At 35.9% G+C, this 26,508-nt stretch overlaps 1 long non-coding RNA gene across 1 annotated transcript in view; it reads right to left on the bottom strand.

Moving 5' to 3' along the window:
* The window catches only part of LOC135318765 (uncharacterized), a 190,516-nt gene that overhangs the window by 65,191 nt on the left and 98,817 nt on the right, over positions 1 to 26,508 (bottom strand). Inside the window, exon 2 of the long non-coding RNA XR_010377086.1 lies at positions 20,379 to 20,426. This is a non-coding gene — a long non-coding RNA (uncharacterized LOC135318765). The remainder of the gene's footprint in view (positions 1 to 20,378; positions 20,427 to 26,508) is intronic.

Below are 26,508 nucleotides of genomic sequence, written 5' to 3'. Positions count from 1 at the left end.
AGAAATTGCTGTTTTATCCAGTTTGCTTTTTCTAAAGGGCATCCTAAAATACCGTTGATTTGATGCCATTCTACTGTTATGAAACATTTATCCAGCTTAATTTTATAGGTTACTTTCTGATCTTCTCAAATACTACTTTCCATTTCAAATTATAACACAGGTTCTCTTTAGTAAAATTTTATTATCACATGATAGTCTGTAAATAATGGTATTTTTTACAGTGAAACTATGTGTCTTAATTTTCTCTTTTTCTTTTAAAATATTTCTGTTTAGAAACTGATTTCATAAACTTAAAAGTCATTTCATGTTTACTGCCCTTCAGAATTCATATTTTGGGATTATTTGAATGTATTAAAAAAAGTCAAGTAATTTTAATACCTATGACATTGTTGTTCTTAGATTTCCTTCCCCAAATCTTCCATCTTCAGAAAGAAATCAAAGTTTGGCCATAGGACCAGATGCAGGACTGCATCCAGCAGTTTAACATGAAGACAATTCATAAATAAACTGAGATACCAAATAACTCTAAAAAGACCATACAAAGAGAGAGAGTTCCTGGCTGCCTTCTCTGTTCTAACCATTTTTTAAGAATGCAATATAATATTTTTAATGTAACTAAGATGACTTTCCTTTGCTCTGTTTTGGAATTGGGGTGGGGTGGGAGGAGCTGGAGACCACAGAGAATGTAAGCACAGCAGATATACTGAAGGTCTCCGAGAAGAAGCCCTGTGCCTCACATCCCAGAGCTGGATCCCAGGAGGAAGAGGTGAACCCATCGCCGACTCCCTCGGAAACCTTGCTGCACCTGGGAGGGCCCGAGGGCAAGCGGCCCGGGGTGCCCAGGGTGTTCAAGCCAGACAGTGAAGCTTAATCGTGGCCTTGGTGTCTGCATAGTTTCCCAGTTTGGGGGAATTAATCCAGTATTTCCAGTCCTTGTCACCTACAAAGTTTTGGTAAATATCTATTAACTGGTTCTAATGTCTTCATTTTAGACATTTTGAAAAACATTGGGTCTTGATGAATTACTATTGTAAGCAGATGCTGACCTTGATAAAAACTGCTCTCCCAGGCATGCTGCTCTTACTTGACATATTATGGAGCCCGAATCAGGCCCCACGCAACTCTTAAAACAGACGACGCTTTAGAAGCCTAGCCCAACGCGCAGGGAAAGCAGCAGGGGCGGCAGCCGCATGTGACCATCCTGCTTCAGATCGACACCAGTTCTTCAACTGTGGCTGCAGGTCATTCTGCAGCAACTCGTATTATCTTGCCCTCCCCAAGGCCATCACACGGGTCTACTTCCTTCATGAACAGCTCATCCTCCCTCCTTGCCGGAAACTCAGAAGGAAATGACCCGTATTTCTAGATTGTCAAGTAAGATACACTTGCTAGAGACGGGAAATAACTCTTGGTTGTGCTGCCAGACTGTAGTGGAGACTTCATGCCTGGTCATGAAGTCAAATAGACAGTGGGATCCAAGCTTTCCGCTATGCGTTGTGAATAGTCTGACCAACAAAGCCACAAATTAAGGCATTTCTAGCATTTCCTGATCAAGGAGAGCTGGCTTATGAAGGCCGAGGGTAAGCATGTGCCAAAGTCCAAGCAAGTTACATGAACTGCCGCTCACCTTCCCAAAATGCCCTTACCTTCCATACCACCATCCTTCCCTCAACCCACAGCCAGGGTGTCTCGGGTGAATGTGTATGCCACGATGATTTCAGATAAGATGTAAGCATTGGTTTTTTCTATTTTGTGATCCAGTATAGCCAAAGGTGTTCAAAGTCTCTGGGGAAGTTCCTATTTGCTACTGAATTGGTAGAAAATACGGAAAGAAAAGTTATAGAGGAGACCACTACAGTTTTGAAACAAAAACATGTCCTTTCAATCACATTAGCAAGTGGCTTTGCTCAACATGAATTTTCCCTTCACTGAAGCTGACCTGTCTGCTACCACTAATGAGTACCTAGTATGTTAGAAGCAGCAACTAAAAACTGTCCATACCTTAAAGAAAGAAGGAACATGTTTATTGCCCAGGGCAATAGATTAGATGCACAATTAGCAAGATGGATGGATATTAATAAAGAAAGCTCTTACTTGAAGAAGATATATAACAAGACAAAATTTATAGAAATAGCAACAAAAGTATGCACCCAAAATAATAGAGCCCCTTTTGCAAGAATATATTGTAATAAAAATACATGAGAATGGTTATTTTTATATGGGAAGATTATAGTAGGGGATGGCTATAAAATTGAATCAGTAGAATGAATGAATGAATGAATGAGTTAATGACTGAAAATTAATCATGGATTTTGCATAGACTGGTGCTTAAAAGGTGCTTTGAACTTAAAAGGGCATTTTTCTCAATCTGTGCATCTGACACCTAAAAAAAAAAGATACTTTTTAACTAAAAAAGAAAAGAAGGTCCACTGCAGCAAGAAAATAGTAAATAAGAAGAGAAGTAGGATATGGCCTTAGGGTTGTAGACAGTGTCCTGTTCATATAAGCCATGGAAACACATTTGAATTTTATTTTCAAATTTGAATTTCACTGTGATCTACTGGAAGTATTTAAGCAGGGGAGGAATATTATCAGACTAAACATACAGCAAAACGCTCTGGTTACTACATAAAAAAACAGACTGCAGGGAAACAAAATTAACAAGAGACAACAGCTAGGAAGCTTTTGATTCCTCTGATGAGGCTGTCACGGTGGGTAATAGGGCCGTGGGACATAGTGAGAAGTGGGTAAAAGTGATCACCGCACACAGCAGACTAAACTATGCCAGTTACATCTAATGCATGATTTTCTGATTAACATCCAAAGACCTTGGAACGAGATCCTCAGCACTTCAGGGTCCGACTATGCCTGTCACAGTTCTTGGCTACGTTCTGAGATCTTACCCTTCCTGGAGAAGGTGCTGCTCTCTCTCCCACCGTCATGCCCTTTCATGTGCTGCTTCTCTCACTCGGGAAAAATCTCCCCCCTCTTCTGTCTGAGATTCAGCTGAAATTCACTTCCTCTGGATTTCCTCTTAAACTATCTTTATGCCATGAGCAGTTCAGATTAGTTTCCAGTCTTTGTACTCGATGGTGAGATTTTTTTTTTTTTTTAGAATAGCACTTTCTTAGTAATGTCATCTTCACTGTGAGTAATTTTTACTTGTCTGATTTCCTAACCAGGCTATATAATTAGCAAAGATGTGTTTATATCCTTATGTAACCACCATATCCCCAGTGCCTTAAATATGGAAGCCTTTTAATAAGTGTTTGATTATTCAATAAAAATAGTTACCAAAAACTATTGATACTTTTCTCTTGTATGTGTTTTGCTTTAGATCTGTGTGTACCTTTTTGAGTTTTTTCCATAATGTAAGACAATGTAAATATGACAGTTACGTGATGCTTGCTATATAAAAAATGGAATATATTAACATGATCACCTAAATGAGTAATGTTTTTTCAGGTATCTACTCATTTCATTTGTTCCATCAGTACAATATCCATCAGTCAGTAGCTACACACATAGTACTGCTAAGCACCATATAGGATACAAAAAAAGTATCTCTCCTAACAAAGTGACATAACATATATAGAACAAGGAGACACATAACTGAAAACAAAAAGCACAATGAACACAGAATTATAATAAAAGTATAACAAGATTTCCACAAGAAGTGAAAGTTGAGAAGAAATGCCATGTTTATACTTTTTAATTTGTCTATTGCCATAAAACAATGAAAAATACAAAGTGTCATACTACTTGGGAGAGTATAAGGAGCTATAATAGGTCCACACTGAATTTTAGTGATTAATTCAGGAGATGGTTACTTGTCGTTCACATAAACTCTAATGGGTACTGCATGTGAGTGATGGAGCGTGGTGAGGGTCAGGTATCTCTGCCCCATACAGACTAGACCCACATCTTGAAATGCTCTGATACTGTCCAGCCATTAGATCAGGGATGAGGTCAAGTGATGAATGCACTGGGAGGTTCTTATGGGTCAGGCTCAGAAGTGGCTGCACATTAGCCAAGACATCGGTCTAACGAGGTTCTCTGAGCAGTTCTGCCCTGCCCGAGACAATGGAAGTTCACTGCGGTATGTGTGGGCAAGTCCTGAGCTGTTCTGCAGAAAGCTGCTGCCTTGCTCCTGGGAAAACCCTGTGCGAACCAGAAGGGTGTATCTCAGCTCTGCAGCCCTGCTCCCAGCTTTTGGTTTGCCTCCCTGTGGACTTGGTGTTAAACCCTTGGGAATGTGGGTGGGTGACAACAGACTCACTCTGGGGCGGAGGACACTTACTTGTCATTTCAGCATCACATGCACATACTAACGTGAGTTCATGAAAAGATCAGCTTATTCATCCTTATTTTTCTCTGGGGTGGGTTTGTCCTCCTGTCACTCAACCAAGAAGGAAAGTAGCCATGGGTCTCTGTTCTCAGCGATTATAACCCAGGAATTTTGTACATGAGATCTTTGGGTCCTCAGCACTCTGATGGTTTCTAAATACTATGATTTTGTAGCCTATCCTGCTTGTTACACATCCAAAATGGAAGTAGTAGGACATATAATAAGGTATTTGAGTTGACATTTATTTCTATTTAGACAAATTGAAGAATATCTATGGATACACAAAAAAAAATCTCAGTAAGAATTTTACTTGATTAAATGACCTCAAGACATGAAGTTAGCTAAATAGGCCATAGGAATAAAAATTAGAAATTCTGTAAGCATAGTTAAACCACATGAATTTATAGATTTTAAGATTTTTTACCCACCTACTTAAAAACTACAAAACCAAACTTATAATTTATCTATCCCTTCATCGTCTACTTAAAAGTGGCATTAGATTGTCTTATTTTGTGAAATATTTGAAAATATCATCCATTCACAGTCAGAAAAAATGTTTATTGTACTAGATGACTGGTATTGAAACCTCTATTACCATGCTGATTATGATAATGTCATAAATAGAATTTTTAAAGTGTACACTACCTAAGTCTTTAGATCTAAGTAATTTAATTTTCTATTTTGGGGTAAGTGCACACCCTCCTAAAATGAAGACTAAAATGTAATTTTATTCATATTAATTGACGTGACAAGAATCACATCTATTGTTACATCTTAATACCCCAAGCCCTATTATATAAATTAGAACATAACACTATAATTTAAAGGAAATGATGATAGATAATTACCTTAAGTCCTTAGGGTCCTATAGCACTTAATAGCATCCTTTTAAGCTTTTCAAGAGGTTGCCCCTCTCAGGTTTATAAAAAATATATAGTAATCTACATTATCACTCTCCAGAATAGACATAAAGAGGAGACCTCTCACTTTAGAGACTGGTTTAAATGAAGCTTAAATCACACCAACTGACTTGAGTATTCCCCAGAACATCATCTCTATTCATACGCAGAATCAGTTAGATTCAGTCCAAGTGTCAGGAGACACTTTAAAGTGACTTTAAGCCAGTTTTTTGTTTTTTTTTTTTAATTTAGGTGGGGAGAATATCAAGGGCATGAAGCTACTCTTGTGTCACATCACATGTCATCTGAGTAGAATGAATGGGCCTGGATAGGACCGCTCAACCCCCCGACACATCACAGCACTCTTCCCTTGGCAACTTCAACAACGGATGAAAGGCGAATTCCCTGAAAAACAAAACTGCCAAGTTTAAAAGAAAAAAAACAAAACTACCCTACGTAATTAGCATCTCTAGTGAAAATCAATGCTTTAGTGCAGAATTACAGATTCAAGTATTCATTTTATACTTTTAAGAGAAGAATCCTGAAGGAACATTGAAATCGATGAACATTAACTTGAGAAGCTAAAATCTCAAAAGGGTAAGAAAGTGGAAACCTACCTACATAAAGCTTACCTCCCTCATAGTCCCTACAGGAGGTACACAGCGTGATAGATAATGTTTATAAAAGCAACACACGATCATTTTAGAAATTTGAAAAAACGAAACAGTTTATGTTAAAACCCAAAAGTTATCTGTATCTTCATTTGAAGATAGTATCATTGTTTATATTTTGTTTTCTTTTAGTGTTTTCTATATAAAATTTTAATATGATCATCTATAGCTACATAACTCTCTTTAAATATGTATGTATGTATATAATTTTTGTATACTTCCTCTTACTGTTCTCTTATGAATATGATTTTATGTCACTTTTTACAAGGATATTACTTGCTACATAACATTTACTCATTTGATTATACTTTTATCTACTCTATTCTATTTTGGGATGATTAGGTTATTCCCAATTTGCTGATTTCATATAAATACTAAAAAAAATGTATATTTTGTAAATTAGTTCACATAAAATGACTCTTTTGTAAAAGATTTGGTTCTATCTTTAATCTTTCCTTGAGAAATTTTTTGGAGTAAAGTTACTGAGTCAAAGTCAAAAATTATAGATAGTTTAACATGTATCTGACACATCTACAAATACATTTCCAGAAAGCTTACAGCGATTTATAGTATGATGCAACATGAATGTGTCTAACTCCTTATACATTCAGCAGTTTTGTCGTCACTTTTTAATACTTCACTAGTTTGGTTTTTTAAAAAAGTCTATCTCATAAATTCTTTAGTATTTTATCATTATTATAATGATGATGGTGAAAATGATTTATTTTTGTTTCTTAATTCTCCCTACCATTGTTGTTTCCACATGCTTCTGATGCCCCTGAACTGCTCAAGCAGAAACAGGAACACTAAAGTATTAAACTTTTAAGCCCTTCACTAGTCAAGCATCATTAAAACCTCTACTTTGTATTAACCCATTATGAAAGAGAATATGACAATGAGTAAAAGTATGTTTATGTATGACTGAACAATTATGCTGTCCACCAGAAATGGACACAACATTGTACACTGACTATAATTAAAAAACTATCTACTTAGTATGCTCTTTTCTCATATCCTTGGTCTTTAACAGGTCACAGTTAGTTTATGTGATAAATGAGTATATGCTAATGGAATAAAGAAACCTGCAAGTGCATTCTTGTAATCTGAAAGAAGAGGCTAGGTACCACAAGGAGGGTGTGCTGGATCATCCATCAGAAGAGCTGGGTGTATGTCCTGTCTATTCCTGAAGGCTTCCTGGCTTAGCCTCATCTCGAGTCTCAGTTTCCTTATAAATGAAATGGTTACATATAATCTATCTATGTGAGAACAAAATTGCAATGACTTAGTAAGACTCAAATGTAATAGTTTTTGTAAAGAAAAAAAAATTTAAAAACCTGCCAGTGTATTTTAGTTTAGTTATGGGGATCTCTTTTGTACTCCTTTGTATCTGTAAACCTCCATACAGTATACAAAAGGATGATTCCAATAGTGACTAATGTAGGCCTTTAGAGAAAGCATATTTTGGTAGACACTGCCCTCAAATCATAGCAAAGAAGCAGCTCAAAGATATATATATATATATATAAATAAAACTGGTTCTGTTTCTCTGGAGAACCCTGATTAATACATACAGTATATGTTTATATGTGAAAGAATGTTTAATGTAGAAAGTCAATATTTAATCACCTTTGTTCTAGTATTATGTTACATATCCTCAATAAATCACATAATATTATTTTACCCCAATAATGATGTTTATTGATTTTGAAATTATTGCTGGATTTAACTTCCATTAAAATTACATTTATCATTTCCATACAATGACATAAAACAATTTCAGAGTCACAGCTAAGCATAATTCTCTTTATGATCATATATTCATACTATTTATTAATCATTACTCCCACCACAGGGCCTGATATAAACCAGTGTTTAAATCATGAGATTCTGTCCTGTTTATAGAAATGATGCCATATGTGTTTTTGAAGATGAGCCATAACTAAAATTAGGAAAATGTAAGCAGCTCATATGACTTAATAAGAAAAAAAAAACAACCCAATCCAAAAACGGGCAGAAGACCTAAACAAGCAATTCTTCAAGGAAGACATACAAACGATCAATAGGCACATGAAAAAATGCTCAATATCACTAATTATCAGAGAAACGCAAATCAAAACTACAATGAGTTATCACCTCACACCAGTCAGAATGGCCATCATTCAAAAATCCACAAGTGACAAATGCTGGAGAGGCTGTGGAGAAAAGGGAACCCTCCTATACTGCTGGTGGGAATGCAGTTTGGTGCAGTCACTGTGAAAAACAGTGTGGAGATTCCTCAAAAGACTAGGAATAGACTTACCATATGACCCAGGAATCCCACTCCTGGGCATATATCCAGAAGGAACCCTGCTTCAAAAAGACACCTGCAGCCCAATGTTCACAGCAGCACTATTTACAAGAGCCAAGACATGGAAACAGCCTAAATGTCCATCAACAGATGACTGGATAAAGAAAATGTGGTATATTTATACAATGGAATACTATTTAGCCATAAAAACTGACAACATAACGCCATTTGCAGCAACACGGATTTTCCTGGAGAATGTCATTCTAAGTGAAGTAAGCCAGAAAGAGAAAGAAAAATACCATATGAGATCACTCATATGTGAAATCTAAAAATAAAAACAAAAACAAAAAAACCCATAAATACAAAACAGAAACACTCATAGACATAGAATACAAACTTGTGGTTGCCAAGGAGGCAGGGTGTGGGAAGGTACAGACTGGGATTTCAAAATTGGTAGATACTGACAAGCATATGCAGAATAGATAAACAAGATTATACTGTATAGCACAGGGAAATATATACAAGATCTTGTGGTAGCTCACAGTGGAAAAAAAATGTGACAATGAATATATGTATGTTCATGTGTAACTGAAAAATCTGACACAACACTGAAAAATGACTATAACTCAATAAAAAAAGTTTTAAAAAAAAGGACAATGATCTTTCATCCATCTTATTCATGTAACCATCTGAATACACCATCAAACGGTTTCTCATTTCAATTGTGAATTCATTGTTATTTTCTACTTATCTGAATGACTTTTGCTTAGGGAACTAAAGAATACTAGAAACCTTGACCTACCAATCCACAGGTTTCTATTCACGAACCAAATTCTTAAAATTTACAGGTAAGATTAAAAACATGGGAATACAAAGAATGCAACTAGAAAATATGAACCATCCTAGGAAGATAAAAATCGGACAAGATTTTACTGAAGAATATGACACTCAAATTCTATTTAGGATGTTCTGCTGCAGAAGTGGGCTGTGGCCACCAGTATAATCTCCCTCCAGACACAGAGATGCTGGGACCCTGGGACAGCAAACAGCAAATCTATGTCCAGAGAACACCACATCCTACCTCTGGGTACCTCTGGGATACAGAGCAGCAGTACGCCAGGAAACTGGCAGCGTCTAAGATGACGGGGAGCACCAACTCCCAAACTCTAGGCCATAAAAACTCCTCATGACACACCAATCCCTCCTCCACTCTTACAAAAAACTGACCAAAATGCGGACGGCAGGAGTGCTGGCTTTTCCTTTTCATATTATAAATACGTAAGGCAGCAGTTTACAGATTCTTCTCAACTAAAAGAAAAAGAATTAAATGACCAAATATTTTGGGGAATTAAAGGAAACCTGAAGAAATAGAACAGGAATACAAGTAAGAAATTTACTACCTTAAATCGAGGTAAGTATTGTAATCTGAGGATAATGAAATTTAATACTTGAATAAACCACAGTGAAAAAATCAATTAGAGGTTTATATAGCTTTATACATATTTTATATATAAATATGTATATATATATACATATATATTTGGCAATGATTAGAAATAGACAAAGATGTAGAGCAAATCACTGAACTGTTATTAATCTCAAAAGACAGTGTCAAAGGTTTTCCCAAGATGCATCATGTGGAAGGTTTGAGGTAAAGAGATTACAGGAAAATTCACAATATTGGGTATTAAAATTACATGTTGCGAGATCTATACGGTAAGAATCCCAGAGGAAGAGCAGGGTGAGCATTCATGGGGGTAATGTTTTAAATGAATTAATAAAATAAATTGATGAGACTTTTCTAGAATTGAAGATAAACAGAAACAGATCAAATACAAAATGAGCTAAGCAGTTTTTTCATTTAATAAAAATTAAGTATAAAAACTGAGACAAAATTGAGTCAGAATTAAATTGCTAAATCTTAAAAATGATAAAGTTAGAGGAAAAAATATTCCCAAACTCTCGGCAGAAAGGAGAAGTAAAAAAGATAAAAATCAGAGTAAGAAAGAATTGTATCAGAGGCCTCATTTGAACACAGAACGCAAAACAGATCAATCTATTCAATATATTCAAAGTTACGTTAAAAAAGGAAACAACAAACCAACTTAAAAGCCTTTTTTTGACTAGACTAACATTCAAGTGTGCGGGTAAAACTGACATGTTAAAACCCAAAATTTATAACTTCCATACATTTCCTGAAATAATATATTTCAGCAAGAATAATATTTCAAAGTGAAATGGAAAATGGAGTAGCAAATATATATATATAACGTTACAGTTATAGTTCTAAACTTAAATTTATATTTTGTTAAGCATATAATAAAAAGATTTTAAAACTGGTGATGATATGAACATGGGAGATGAATATTCAAAGGAGATACAAGAGGAAGTTGTTAAATCCATCCAAGGTTACTGTGTTATTTGGTTGTAAAACACACATATGTTAACTCTAATTATTCTTAGGGAACTTAAAAATTTTAGGTTGTTACTAAAATTACATAAATCAAGTGCATGTCTTTTAAAATATCAGAGGAAAAATAGAACAAGGGCAATATGATCAATCCCACAAATCATAGGAACGGGAAAATAAACATCAATAAAATATGACAGATAAAGTAAATAAAATAGCCTGCATCTGTCAAATATATATTCATAAACACAAAAAATAGAAAATAGCTCAAACATCTAATGAAATCATAGATTCTCAAGTCTTATGAAACAAACTAGCTCTCTACCAATTTTGAACAAATGTGACCTAATTAAATATATATGCGTTTGAAAAGCAAAGGAAACCATAAGCAAAACAAAAAGACAACCTATGGGATGGGAGAAAATATTTGCAAAAAATGAGACTGACAAAGGCTTAATTTCCAGAATATATAAACAGCTCATACAACTTAATAATAAAAAGCAAACAGCCCAATCCAAAAATGGGCAGAAGACCTAAAAAAGCAATCTCCAATAAAGACATACAAATTGCCAGTAAGCACATGAAAAAATGCTTAATATCACTGATTATCAGAGAAATGCAAATCAAAGCTACAATGGGGTATCATCTCACACCAGTCAGAATGGCCATCACTCAAAAGTCCACAAACAATAAATGCTGAAGAGGCTGTGGAGAAAAGGGAACCCTCCTACACTGTTGGTGGGAATGTAGTTTGGTGCAGCTGAAATGGAAAACAGTATGGAGATTCCTCAAAAGACAAAAAATAGACTTACCATATGATCCAGCAATCCTACTCCTGGGCATATATCCAGAAGAGACCTTAATTCAAAAAGACACCTGCACCCCAATGTTCATAGCAGCACTATTTACAATAGCCAAGACATGGAAACAGCCTAAATGTCCATCAACAGATGAATGGACAAAGAAGCTGTGGTATATTTATACAATGGAATACTATTCAGCCATAGAAAGAATAAAATAATGCCATCAGCAGCAACATGGATGGAACTAGAGAATGTCATTCTAAGTGAAGCCAGAAAGAGAAAGAAAAATACCATATAGTATCATATACATGTGGACTCAAAAAAAAAAAAAACTTATTTACAAAACATAAACAGATTCACAGACATTGAAAACAAACTTATGGTTACCGGCAGGGAAGGAGGTAGGAAGGGATAAATTGGGAGTTGGAGATTTGCAGATACTAATATATATATAATAGATATATAACAGGTTCATTCTGTATAGCACAGGGAACTATATTCAATATTGTGTAGTAATTTATGGTGAAAAAGAATATGAGAATGAATATATGTATGTTCATGTATGACTGAAGCATTGTACTCGACACCAGAAATTGACACAACATTGTAAACTGACTATATTTCAATAAAAATATATATATACAAAACACAAAGGAGTTGGAAGCCTTCCACATCATAAATAAGTATTAGCTCAAAAGGAATCACATACCTAAATGTATAAGCTAAGATTATAAAACTATTAGAAGAAAACATAAGACTAAACCTTGTGAACTTGATTTAGGCAAAAAATTTTCTTAAAAAGAACACCAAGACACAATCAATGGAAAAAAAAAAATAAATTGGACTTAATTATATTGAAAAAATTTGAGCTTAGAGGACACCTCAAGAAAGGGCCAAAATTACCCCACAAAATGGGAAAGTATATCTAAAAATCATGTATCTAACAAGGAAACCACATTCAAAAAAAGTAAGGAACTATTATATTTCAGTAAAGGAAAAAAATAACTGAATTAAAAATGAGCAAAGACTATGAACAGACATTTCTGCAAAGCTATTACACAGATGGCCAATAAACACATAAACTGCTTTACATTAGCCAATATCAAAATACAAATAAAAATCATAATGAAATAACACTCCACCCTCACTAGAATGGCTATAATCAAAACATCAAATAGCAAGCATTTGTGAGGATGTGGAGAAATTTGAACCTCCATATATGCTGGCGGAAACGTAAAATGGTGGGAAAGTGTTGGGGCATTTCCTCAAATAGTCAGACGTAAAGTTACCATGTGTCCCAGCAACTTCACTCCTAGGTACACAACCAAGAGAAATGAAAACATACAAGATAAGTGAAAAACATCAGCTCACAAAATTGCCCACAAATGTTCATATCAATATTATTCATGAGTCAAAAACTGGAAACGATTCAAATCTCCATTAACTGACAAATGGATAAGTAAGAAGTGTTATGTCAATACAACAGAATATTATTGAGATAAAAATTAATGAAGTATGTGAGGGACAGAGATGAACCCTGAAAATACTATGCCTGAGTGAAAAAAAATCACAAAGATTCCAAAATTATAGGATTCCATGTATATTAAAGTCCAAATTATGAAAATGTATATAAAAAAAGTGGCAGCCTACAGCCGGTGGGGGGGAGGAGTGGGGAGGAACTGGGAGGGTCTGATAATGAATCTGAGTTTTCTTTTGGGGATGATGGTTGCACAACTTTGTGAATATACTAGAAATTATCGTATCATGCGCTTGAATTGTACGGTGTGTGACATACCTAATAAAACTGTTAAAAAATAGAAGACCAAATTTATCAGGGAAAAGTCTTGGAAAGATTTTCACTTAGGAGAAGTTTCTTAGAAAAATATACTTCACTTCATTATTTCAAGAGTCAAATTAATTACAAATATATATGTATCAAAATTCTGTCATGTTTTTGACTGCTGTACTTCAAGGCATTGAATATAATATATAAATTCCCTTACAAATATCAGGTTACCTAGATTCATTATTTCTTCAGACATAATCCACAATTTTTGAAATCTTCAAAAGTTGATTTCCATACACACATAAAAACCCACGACTGGGGTTTAAATGTGTCATTCTTGTTGGTAAATGGAAAGTTTAGAGAGAAAATTACAAAATGTGCACCATTATCTAACATAACCTCCAAGTAAGAAGAGAATATAAAAGCAAAATGATTTTTCCACCCATTGGATTTTGACTGTATAATAAAGAGACAAATCCTCTGTCTGCTTATGCCAAAATGAACCTTCCACTAGGCTTGGATGTAGTAGAAAGGAGACTGAGCTGAGGCACCGTGCTGGGCACCACACGAGTAACTGTGCTGTAATTCAACCTGCCAGTTACTGATTTGTATGAAGGATATTCACATATATATTCACGTAAGACAGTATATGTGTCTTTCTCTGGCTTTCCTTAGGAGGGCAAACGTTTTCTTACTTATTAGTGAATGCACAGTTAAACATTCCAAAGTGCATTGCATAATGAAATGCAAATGTCTGCAGAAAAAGAATCTAACGTATGAAGTAGTTACTCTTGAATTCAACTTTCAGAATGCAGTCTTTGGCATGCTTCTGACTTTTATCATTTGGGTCACATATGCTGTTCCCACATGAATAGACCTATGATTGTGCCAACTCCAGCATCACAGTTCTCCTTTATCCAGGCTTCCTTGGCTTTTGTAGATTTGCTTAAGGCTTTTTACATCGAAGGCATACATTTTTCAAAAGCAAGGACCTGCCAGAACCTTTTGCACATTGCCAATCACAGCAGTTGGCTTCTGATTTCTAAACTACCGCATTTTAACTGTTAGAACAGTAACATGAAACTACCGCACTAAAAGGGGAAACCGATAAGCTCCTGGTAAATAAAAATTTAAAATGTGATACATTCGTAAAGAAAACAATTTACTCATGCATTGCAAACTCGACAGTGCTGTTTCATTGATAGAGAGGTAATTAATTATACATATCCCAACGGCAAAAGGAACTAGGGTATTAAAACAAATTGTATTTTAGTATCTTGGTTCCGGTCCTAATCACTTAAACAATCTCAGAAATAAAAGAATTACTTTCATTTAAAAAAAATTACAATTCCTATATAGGTTAACAGTTTAACATACAGAGTTCAGAATCAATTAACATTTCATAGTTGAATTACCAAGCTCACCAAGATCTCCTCAGTGAAAATATATACACTTGAAAATTAGGGCTTAAAGGCAAAAACTCAATGTAGCTGTTTGAAGTACCACTCTCCATGTATGATACACTGAATATATTTAATTTGGTTAATAGATTTTTGCCTATTGTTATTATAGAGAATCTTTTCTAAAGAAAAAATAATGGTCTCTTATTTACAATGATGTGTCTACTGATAAAATAAAATTCATATATAAAGCAATTATCCAAGGAATAATCACACAAAAATTTTGGAGAGACGGTATCTGCATTACTCAGATTCTCCTTTTCTATTTTTGTCTCTCCATATGTATATGTATATGCATCTCTATCGGTGTGTATATATATCTTTACGTATTTATACACGATTATAATATATACAATATACATATAATATTGCATGTCATTAAAAGTATTATAATATACATATATGCATGGTATTTTGCATAATATAAATTATATAAGATATATTATAAAATGAATTATTTTATTTTATTAAATATTTTACTTTATAAATACCTATCAGTAGCTGGAGCATGTCATCCCCATTTTGTTTCCTCTATATAGATCAGGCGTACAGATGGCTTTCAAGGGAGGCATTAAGTACATAAGCACCATATACAAATGGTTTTTGTATGTACATATGTACACTTTTTCTAAGTGAAGTTCTATAAATTCCACCAGATTCTTAAAAGTTACCAAAATACATTGAATCATTAGGCATAGATTTAGTTTATAGGACTTGGTAAAAATGTTAGTAGATTTTTGTCTAAAACCAGGTGTAACAAAGTCATTACAAAGGGAAATACAGTTTCCTCAATGACAGTCTACGAAGGTGAGAAAAAGACACTAGTCAGATATTTTTAATGTTATTTTGCTCTAGTACTACCTCTAGATTTGTTGAACATAACAACACATGAAGGGAGATTGTTTCACAATATATTTGTGTCTCCAGCCAAATTCAGTAATAGTGACCAAATCTTATATTGTCCCCAACAGCAAGTAATCTCAAGACCCCACTGTTAAAAAATTATATATATATATATGTACTACATAAGGTGCAGGAACTTTAAGTTATGCTGGATGGAAAAAGGGGCAGAGAGAGTGAGGAAAAAGCTGAATCACCAAAACCCAAAATTGGCTGCAAGTCTGCATATTAAAATGTCTTTGACAATAATTATTATACTACCTGGTTTTCATAAAAAAATTTACTTTAAAATATTTAACTGATTCTAAATAATAATGCTTCTTAATCATCAGTCATATGTCATATTCCTGTATTCTATCTAATATTATCTGTATGTATATACTATAAATAATATATTCATCACAGTAACCTATGAGGTGGGTACTATTATCATTTTTTATTTTACAGATGAAGAGTGGGGTTTTATTTTACAGATGAAGAGATTAGGTGATTTGTTCAAGGCCATACAGAGTCTGTGTGAGTAAAATATCTCCACTTTTTTTGTCTTTTTTATTGAAGTATAGTCACTTACAGTGTGTCAATTTCTGATGTACAGCATAATGTTTCAGTTGTACATATACATGCATATATTCCTTTTCTTTTTCTTGTTTATTGTAGGTTACTAGAAGATACTGAATATAGTTCCATGTGCTAGGTAGTATTAACTTTTTATTTATTCACTTTTATAATCTGTTCCATTATTGCCTGTCAATATTAAACTATCATAAATTAAATACTGAACCAAAGTAACAAAGTGTCCTCCCTTGCTACTGCAACTCTGTAATTGTGATAACCAACTGTTACAGCTACCTGCTCTAAAACTAATAAATAGTTCAGGTACAGAAGCGTTAGAGGCAGGAAGTGAAATCAGTCCCAGATTTTTTTTTCTTCATTCAAAAAACAGGAACAATGGTCCTGAATTTCATCAACACACAGCATTCTGTTTTAAAAGGAACTGAAAATGAAATTAAGCACTCACTGACCTGATCTCCTTCCATACATTAACACAGGTAAAACAAAATATATTTTTTATTTTTTAAGGTAGTAAAGGTTTTCACTGAGGTCTTATGTTTCAAAAACTATAGTTAATTCCTTTATGTGAATTTGAATGCAGAACATCATTCTGTTCTTACTCTAGTGGAATTAAACTCAAGTTACTGACTATGAGCTCAACGTAAGACCATTAAAGCACCTGTTTGACTGTAACCTTCAGTCATGACTGGTGTTTTTATTTGGTCACAACATTAGAATTAAAACCTCCAATTAATTTTCTCAGAGTCCTCAGACAGATGATACAGAGCTAATCTATCTGGAGACTGTGGCTTAAATTTCCACTGCTTACTCTGACGTGGACGTAAAGTTCCCTGAAACCAACTCTGCTCTAGTTGGTCGCTGTCTCTGTTCTACAAATGGTTAAATATTTTTAGTACAACCCTGGGTTCAACTTAAAGGATCCAGTCACTCTGCAGACTTAAACGGCTGAGTCTTCTTATACCAAAATATCACTGACTAGATGTGCAAAATACAAATGTGTTGCTCTTTGAAGAGAATATTTTAATCAACAACTTGTTTGAACTTTTATATCCTTAGGCAAGAGAAATTCTAAAATGTGTAATAAAATATCAAAGAACATTTTCACTGATAGCTCTGGAATCAATAAATACTGTGAAACTTGTGAGGTGAGTTAGACGTTACACTCAGAATGAGAAAAGAATGTTTCGACGTCTCTTCCAATAGCCAATATTCAGAATCCCATATACACTTAAGAGTTTTACTTCTCTCGCATCTGCCATACTCAGGCAAGTTTTAGCAAACTTCACTTTTCCATATGTCTAGAATGGGCCCATTTATAATTCCATAAACCAGCACCTTAATTCTAGTCAAAGCCTCTCTGTATCTTGATTTTCATGGCAGAATCCATTTAATAAGTTTCATTGAAAACAGTTCTTATCAGCACCCCCACCCCGACTGAAGCAGGATAGAGTCTTCAAACCATTTAAATCACAGCATTTTTCAGCCGTAAGAATTATATTATAAGAGAATAATAAAGGCCTCACCCTAGTGTTTTAAATCCTTCAGAAATGTTTTTGTCCTGCCGCGCCAGTCTCACTTCCCCCTGCCTTCACACATCAGCCATTCACTATGTGGTTCTCTCAGACCAGCCTCCTCAGCCTGATCAACGCTGATGCTCGCCTCTGTCCTCACTCTCTGTCCTTGCTTCAGTCCTGTCTAACCTTTTCCTGTGACTCCATTACAATCCTTACGTTATCGATCTTTTTGGTTTAAGGATCCCTGAAGGCTTTTGTGTATGTGGGTCTACTATAAGGATATTTTCCATTTTAGAAGTTAAAACTGGAAACATAGTTTTTCAATTTGTTACAATATGCTGCTTTGGTTGAATATGAGAAAACCAGTCCTCAGGCAGATATGCGGTGGGAAGAAGGAGAACCTTGCAGATGCCCTGAAATAGTCTTGGCTTCCCCAAGGGGACCTCGGGTTACACGTGGGCTTCGCCACTTGACGTGCCTAGGTAAGGCCCACTCCTTCTACTCTTTGATACTTCATTCTGAGTCCTTGAAAACATGAATGCCTGCCCTGCACGCAATGCCACTGCACATATGTTTAATTTTCACTTCCTTTTAATGCATACCTTGATATTTTAAAATTATAATGTATGTTTTATTTATGTTTGCAAGTGAAGCAGTACAGCATAGTGCTTCAGTACCAGGTTTCCTGGGCTCATTTTGAGTTGTTGCTCAGCTAGCCATTCTTACCCTTCTGTGCCTGAAATGGTTTTTCTATAAAAGAGTAATGGTACTCGTGTTGCAGAGCTGTTTTGAGATTTAACTAGTATGTGTGCACACATAAACACAGAGACTTCCACACGCACAGACACGCAAACACAACCAAATCACCTTCAGCAGTATTAGCAGTACTGTTTTACCTTTTTCCAAAATATGGTAGGAAAATTACTGTATGTTTTTCAGCAGCAAAACATCAGCTATACTATGTTCTAATTCATATTTAAAGTAATATTTTTTAAATGATGAAAATCAGAAGCCAACGGTCACAGTACATAAGATCTGGAAGAGCGTCAGAACTATGAAATATATCCATCTTGCAAAAGTGTGAAAAAAATAGTCATGTCTGCACAATTAGACACAATTAGGTGACCATCTCTTTTAACTTAATCACAGTCAAATGGTTTATTTTATTGGCCCTTTCATTAATGGGGTCTCTCTTTTCTGTTCCTTCTCTCAAACCCATCTGTCAAATATGTCAAGTTTCTAAGATAATTAAGAAATAGCTTACAAAAAATAATGTTTAGGGTAACTATGCACAAATTAGAGAATAGATTTATTACACAACACATTCAGTAATTCAACTTTGGAAAAAAACAAGAAATCTACCCAAATATCTCAAACATGTAACGACACTCCAGAAATGCTGTTTTGGGAATGAGAAGGTTAGAGAAGGAGATTTTACGGCTTTATGGGTAAAGACATGTTAAAGTGGTGTTCTAGGTGCCTTCTGGTTCCTGCAACACACGTGCGCCCCGGGGCACGCACGCACGCAAACACACACACACACTCTCTCTCTCTGTCTCCATTGTTCTTTACCCTGTTTTACCCCCGAGGCCTACTGCACTTGAGTTGCATTGTTGTGCCCCAAGGGCTTTTGGTTTCTGTTAAGTTTCACCAATGGGAAGACGCCCCCGGAGGCGGGGGAGGGTGGACAGGGCAATAGCGGTACTTGCCAGAGTTTGTTCTTTCCTGCCAGGTCACCGTGGGTTAGCTGCGTCTCTTAACTAAATCATTCTCCATACTTTTACTCTCTCCTGGTTCTGGTGCTCTATTTGTTCCCTTTTGCCTCAGAGTCTTTGCTGCTTAGTTCTTGGGAAAATATCTATGGTTGTGTTTCTTTGCTTTCTAACCATTTTGAATAAAGAGAAGCCAATGGTACAAGTTGGAATGTTTCAAAATTTGTTTCACGGTGAATGAGTTTCAGTTTTTAATAGACATAACACCTTTCCCGTTTATACTTATTCAAAGGAAAATTTCATCAAACAATGAAAATTTAAGTATGCCAGGAACTATACTAGACGGTGGGGAATACAAATTATACACTGTATTTGTGTTTCAAGAGCTCACAACACTTAGACTCTGTATGATATTATAAAATTACAGCACATTAAACACGCTGAACCATAAAGGATCTCAGTGGTCATCTAGTTCAATACTGTACTTTCCAGATACGGAAACCAGTAGCGCCCAGACAGGTAAACTCCAAGTGAGTATCGAGGCCCTTTCCGGCATGTCATGGAACATGTACGTCTTCCCCACACAATCGCAGTAATTCATGCACCTGCAGATCTATGCATTCTGTTTTGTTTCATAATTGCATTGGTGCACTAGTCAACAGTTCACAAAAACGAAAGCACAAAACCTATAAAAGCAAGCAAAGAAGATGCAGACGATGTCCTTACCCTTCAGGATGTATTTGTTCTCAGAAAAATATAATAGTACAGCTGTAATAGCACCACCATAAAGACTGACTGATTTTTCAAAGTATTATAATTTGTATGCAGCAAACACAGATACATGTACTAAATATCATTATCTACATTAAAAGCAATGATATAAAGTGGGAAAATAGTACGTGTAATACACACAATAGGCAATGGCCTAACGTATAAAATAATAAATAATCCTTTTACTGGAACACAACAAAGAGTTGAACAGCCTACTGAGTTCACAGTGACTGTCAGAACTTACGTTACAACTGGGACTGAAGAGGACCTCTGAGAAGGTCTCGTGTGTTATCTAAGAGCAAGAGAAAAAAAAGAGGTGCGTTATGTTTATAGCATGTCCATACTGCTTTTACTTGGCTTCCAGAAAATATGCATATTTAAAGACATCATTGGCATAGCTGCAGAGTTTTATTTCGTTATTTTCATAACAAAAATTAGTAAGTCATGGCCAAGTAAGCTTTTATTGAAAATGCCTATATTTGTACGCATTGTCTAAAACCTCAATATTGGAATCTACAATTTCACACTCAAAAAAGAGAATTTATAATATTCTTTAATAGTATAAAGCCCACAGATGACTTTAATATACAAAGAAAAGTTTCACAATTTTAAATGAAAACTTTCTCCAATAAAGAAATTCCCACATTAAAACCCTCTGACATTCTAAATTTTATTATACTGTAATTTTAACACTTCTTAATTTAGTTCAATTTAAAGTCATGGTTTAAGGTCTCAAATAGAACAAACATGTACTTTTCTGATTTTGTCTTTAGTGTCAGCAAAAGATACTTCACACTGAGTATGAAAATTTTAAAAAATCAAACTAAAAAAAAAATAATTTAAAAAAATCAAACTATAGAAAAAATAATAGCTCCCTGGCACTTTTATCAGTCGTCACTGTGAAGCAATACAACACCAAGAAAAGACTCTGCTCTTGAAACATCTGTAGGGTTGAAACAGCGAATTTCTTTCTCGTCTCAGATCACTCAGCCGCAAACTTCAAAATTCCAAAGAGCTATCAGAGTATTTGCTTCAGAATCTATCTTTTTATTCAAGTTAACACACAACTCCAGACTATTTCTCACATCTAATATTTATGTAGACAAGTGAAAAAGATAACTATTATCTGTTAAAGAGTAGTTACTGAACGTTTATAGGGAGCATTCCCAATTTCCTCTCTTTTCAAAAAGTGTCCCCATCCCCTCCCCCAAGTGTTCTGGGTTTAATTTCATAGGTTTAAATCCATTCCATGAAAATAAGGAAAAAGGGAAGGTCAAAAGGAGAGGCAGGATGTCGTGGGTCAGGCCAAACTGGAGGGATCTGACACATCACATGTAAGAATGTATGAGTCACTGGAAGCCTGCAGGGTTACTTAAGGGAAAAGATCGAGAGAGTCACAATAATGTGAGTTCAAAAGCGGATTCTGAATGAACGAGCAAGCAAGGAGGATGGAGAGGCATTAGACAAGATCTTTAGACAAGATCTAGGCCATCAGACAGATGGGACCAGGAGGCGTCGAAGGAATTCAAAGAGCTGCTGGTCTTGATCTTCTTAGGAACCTGAGAGGTAAGAACACCCACATGTGTGTAAAGTGTCTGAAAGAAGATAAAAGGTTTGAGCAGAGTCAGAAAAATAATCGGCCCCGTAGAAAATGGGAAAAGAAGCCAATTAGAGACACACGATCACCGAGCTGGGCTGAACACCCAGCCAAGGTTAGAAATCACCCATTCTGATGAGGCAATCAGCACTATCAGGTGACCTCTGTCTTTTAGGGTTTGACTTCCCGGGGGGACACGGGGATGTAAGTGGACGAAGGGGCAGCAGGGGGAATGACGGCTTCAAGAGAGAAAGCATGAGATGTTGCTTTAGTGTCTTAACTCATTCTTCAGCTGAACTAGGGATTCCTTCAACCAGTACTAGCAACTATGGATTTTTCCGTGTCTACCCTGTGCTAAGCTTGTGTCCCCCCTTTCACACGACCTTCTTTATCTCTAAGGCATCTGTGGAGGGGCAACAACCTCTTTTAGAAGTGGCTGAGTTGTGAAAGGTTAACTGGCACTCCAGTGTTTCACAGTCATCAGGTGTCACCTCCCGCTTCAAACACAAGCTCGCTCAACGCACAGCCCACGATCAGACAGTTTTGTCCCCTGGCTCATCCACTGACGGTTCCAAGACTTGGCTTTCAAAGGAAGCACATACACTGGGTTGAGAGGCCGCTGTTTGTACAGGTGGTGTGTTCAGTTTGTGAAAATTCAGCTAGCTTATGCAATTCTGCTATGTGGATTTGTCTGAAAGTATTTTATACTTCAACACAAAGTATTAAAAAAACGAATCAGAACCTTGAGGCTGACTGAGTGTGCGTCTAGGAGGTTCTGAAAGAAATCGGAAGGTCAGTTTAAGTGGCAGATATGACATACAATTTTTGCTTGTATTCTCAGTGTCTTCTCCAGGATTCTGCTTCTTACTAGATGTGTTATTTGGAGTGACAAAGTCCACCTCTGTACTCTCATATTATTTCATGTGTAAAATAAAGAGTTTAGAATTCTGGAGTTATAAGGAGTCTCTGAGCTGTACAATTCTATGTATCTTTGTTTTTTCCTCCCTCAAATTTGATTTTGGGTTTGGGATGTTTGGATAAGACAATACTTGAGCCCTCATGAAATGTGTGAGGATGATTAAAGTTTTATTGTATGCATAAATCTTGGAAATGTATAATCTTTGTATCATATATATTAGCAAGTAGTCGTCCAACCCATCAAAAATAGAATGTACGTTTTCAGAGAAGCTTGAGTCAAGGTATCATAATTTAAACATTTAAGTTAAACTGAAACAATAAGAGAACTTTCAAATCAACAAAAACAAAAGCAAAATGAATCTGGACTTAGTAAGAAAAGACCTTATTCAAAAGGGTTGTTACCATGTGTTCAAAGGACTATATAGAATGAGGGGGGTTATTGCAATAGGGGCCATTCTCTGATCATAAAATCATCAAGTGTCTCAAGGGTTATAAAAAGGAGCTTTCTTCTAAGGAGAGAAGTCAAAAAGGCTAAAAAAGACCTGGGGGGGGGGGGCAGGAGAAGGAGGGGTGAGAATAGGAAGAAAGGATGGTGTGATCGGGTAGCAGATCAGAGAACATCTTCTCCTAAAACCAGCCCAGGTTTTAGGAGGATGGGTTGTCTGCTGGCTCAGGATGAGGGTGAGCCAGAAGTTCAGGGTCTGGGGGAAGGAGAGCACTTTAGCCAATGTTTGGTTAAGAAGCATCTTGTTTTATTTAATCAATGGGGACAAGCAGTTCAGCTAATCATTTGTGAAGCAGATAATGGGAATTTGGAAGGTCTGAGTTTGGTCTTGTCCTAGGTAAACAAAGAGGGCGTCCCTGAGTCTTTATCTAAGTCATTCTTTGCAATGAGTGGTTTTCCAGAGCACAAAGGCTAAGGTGTTTCTTAATCTTTGCTGTTTATAAGGGTCACAGGACTCTCAGGTAAAATCAACATGGTCAGAGCTATAAAATAATTAGTACATAGGCAAAGTCTTACCGGAGGAATGCAATGGCAATCATATAGGGACTTTTAAAGATACATTGTATTATTAAATTCTTATGTTGTACTTCCTGAACAAAAAATGGGGATTAAGCATTTTTGACAAAATGACTACAGTGATAGGAAGGAGAGCAATGCCCTGGTGTGTCCAAGTAGAAGCTGGCATATGTTCTAGGATTTTACATAAAATATAAAATAAGCTTCACATTCAGCAAAGAGATAGAGTATAATTGGAATTCATTTTTTGTCTGTTCATGTTAAGAATAATCTGTATTGAGAAATAATTAAGAAAAAAATTGATCAGAGAAATGCAAATCAAAACTGCAATAAGGTATCACCTCACACCAGTCAGAATAGCCATCATTCAAAAGTCCACAAATGATAAGTGCTGGAGAGGGCGTGGAGAAAAGAGAACCCTCCTACACTGTTGGTGGGAATGCAGTTTGGTACAGCCACTGTGGAAAACAGTATGGAGATTCCTCAAAAGACTGAAAATAGTCTTATCATATGATCCAGCAATCCCACCCCTGGGCATATATCTAGAGGGAACCCTAATTCAAAAAGACACCTGCACCTCAATGTTCATAGCAGCACTACTGACAATAGCCAAGACATGGAAGCAACCTAAATGTCCACTGACAGATGACTGGATAAAGAAGTCATGGTATATTCATACAATGGAATACTACTCAGCCACATAAAAAATAAAATAATGCCATCTGCAGCAACATGAATGGCCCTGGAGAATGTCATTCTAAGTGAAGTAAGCCAGAAAATATGTGATATCACTCATGTGGAATCTAAGAAAAAAAAAGACAAATGAACTTATATATAAAACAGAAACAGACTCATGGACATAGAATACAAACTTGTAGTTGCCAAGGGGGAGGAGGGTGGGAAGGGATAAACTGGGAGTTCAAGATTTTCAGATACTGACAGGTATATATAAAATAGATAAACAAGTTTGTACTGTATAGCACAGGGAAATATATTCAATATCTTGTAGTAGCTCATGGTGAAAAAGAATATGAAAATGAATATATGTATGTTCATGTATGACTGAAAAATTGTTCTGTACACCAGAAATTGACACAGTATTGTAAACTGACTATAACACAAGGAAGGAAGGAAGGAAGGAAGGAAGGAAGGAAGGAAGAAAAGAAAGAAAAGAAAAGAAAAGAAAAGAAAAGAAAAGAAAAGAAAAGAAAAGAAAAGAAAAGAAAGAGAAAGAAAACTCCATGTTCTAAAATGGAATTGCTACCTCTAATTAAATGTAAAGTAAAAGCAATCCAGAACGATCTGTACATTCTTTTAAGAGAGATATCTACATTTCTATTATTTATTCAAATCATTGTGGTGTAAAATGTCTACCAACATAGTATCTCTTTAAACCTGTTTCCCAAAGAAAGCAGATTCAAGACTTTTATCCAGATATTCCTTATTATTTTCAAACTGAAGCAAGACAGAAATGTAAATTGATGACAGAAAGTCTCTTCATATCCATATTCTATACTTCTCATAACAAACATCTCTTTTTATTTTTCTCTTGCTTTTGTAACTCTGGAATTCTTAATTAACATTTACTTCTGCATTTATAGAGTAATTTCTGGCTCTGCCCACTCTGTCAAATGGGGCCAGTGCATGAATGACCCATTTGGCAAAGTTATATTCACTATACTTCCTTGTGCAATGTGATTCTATGATTTTTCTAGGTCTATCTCCAGGAGATCTTCAAAACTTCAGGGACAATAGATTAACAAAATATGTCTACTGTGTGATGACAACTGAAAAAAAAAAAACATGACAGGCAACTTCACTGTGAGGTAACAGTAGGGCCTGAATGAGATTTCAAACTGGGGAGGCAGAGCCTGGCCAGATACCACCCAGGGTGCCCCACCGTGGGGGCAAGCGGGCAGAGTCTATGAAGGTAAAAACCACCAACAAGGTGAGAAAGCCATTCAATCCTACTGGTGGGTGGCTTCAGTCCTTTCCAAATGTCAGCCCCAAGCAGGACGAGACACTGTTAGGCAGCTGGTTTCTTCCACTGCTCTGAGGACTGGGATCAGTCACGGCGTTCCTCATGCTCACCCCGCCTCATTTCTTTTTTTTCCCTTTGTCAGTGAATTCATTTATTCTACAAATTACCTCCTTCAGTCTCTGAGTCTATGTTATTAGCTTTCAGAATAAAGCAAGAATGTATTTATTAGATCAGGAAAATGTAATGTCCATAAAGGAGAACGTCAAAGGGAGGTAAGAGAGAGTAACACAGCATCACGCTGGTTCAGCCCCCACAGCGTGCTTTTCACTGTAACAGAAGGGAGGCTTCAATTTTAAGTTTCTTTTCCATGCCAAACATCGCCATCTAAAGAATCCCTTGCATTTATGGAAGAAATGTATTTTTAAACAAGAAAGAAATTGTCATAGTAACCCTGCGGAATTGGAATGATTAATCCCATTTAATCATGGGAGGATGGAGGGTGTGACAGATTCATTAAATTTAATGACATCGCACACTCTGGGAGTCAGAGCACAAACTCAAATCTAGAGCTCTTTCTCTACATGATCTATGCTTTTTTGCCACCATTTTTTTCTGTACATCATAGTTTCAGATAAAGATTTATGTCACATGTGCCAATAAAGTTCATGATAACCACAATAATATGTGTCATATGGCACATTTACTATGGGCAGCACTGTTTAAGTATGACAGAGCTTTTATCTCATTCAACCCTCCCAGGGGTCCGGGTCTTTGGTAGTTCTCTGCCTCACTTTACATATAAAGGAAGCAAGGCATGGAAGTTAAAGCTACATAGCAGGTGAGCATCGTAAGTGACC

The sequence above is a fragment of the Camelus dromedarius genome, chromosome 21, assembly GCF_036321535.1.
Source record: "Camelus dromedarius isolate mCamDro1 chromosome 21, mCamDro1.pat, whole genome shotgun sequence".
Lineage (NCBI taxonomy): Eukaryota > Metazoa > Chordata > Mammalia > Artiodactyla > Camelidae > Camelus > Camelus dromedarius.
This window is presented reverse-complemented; position numbering and strand designations above follow the sequence as displayed.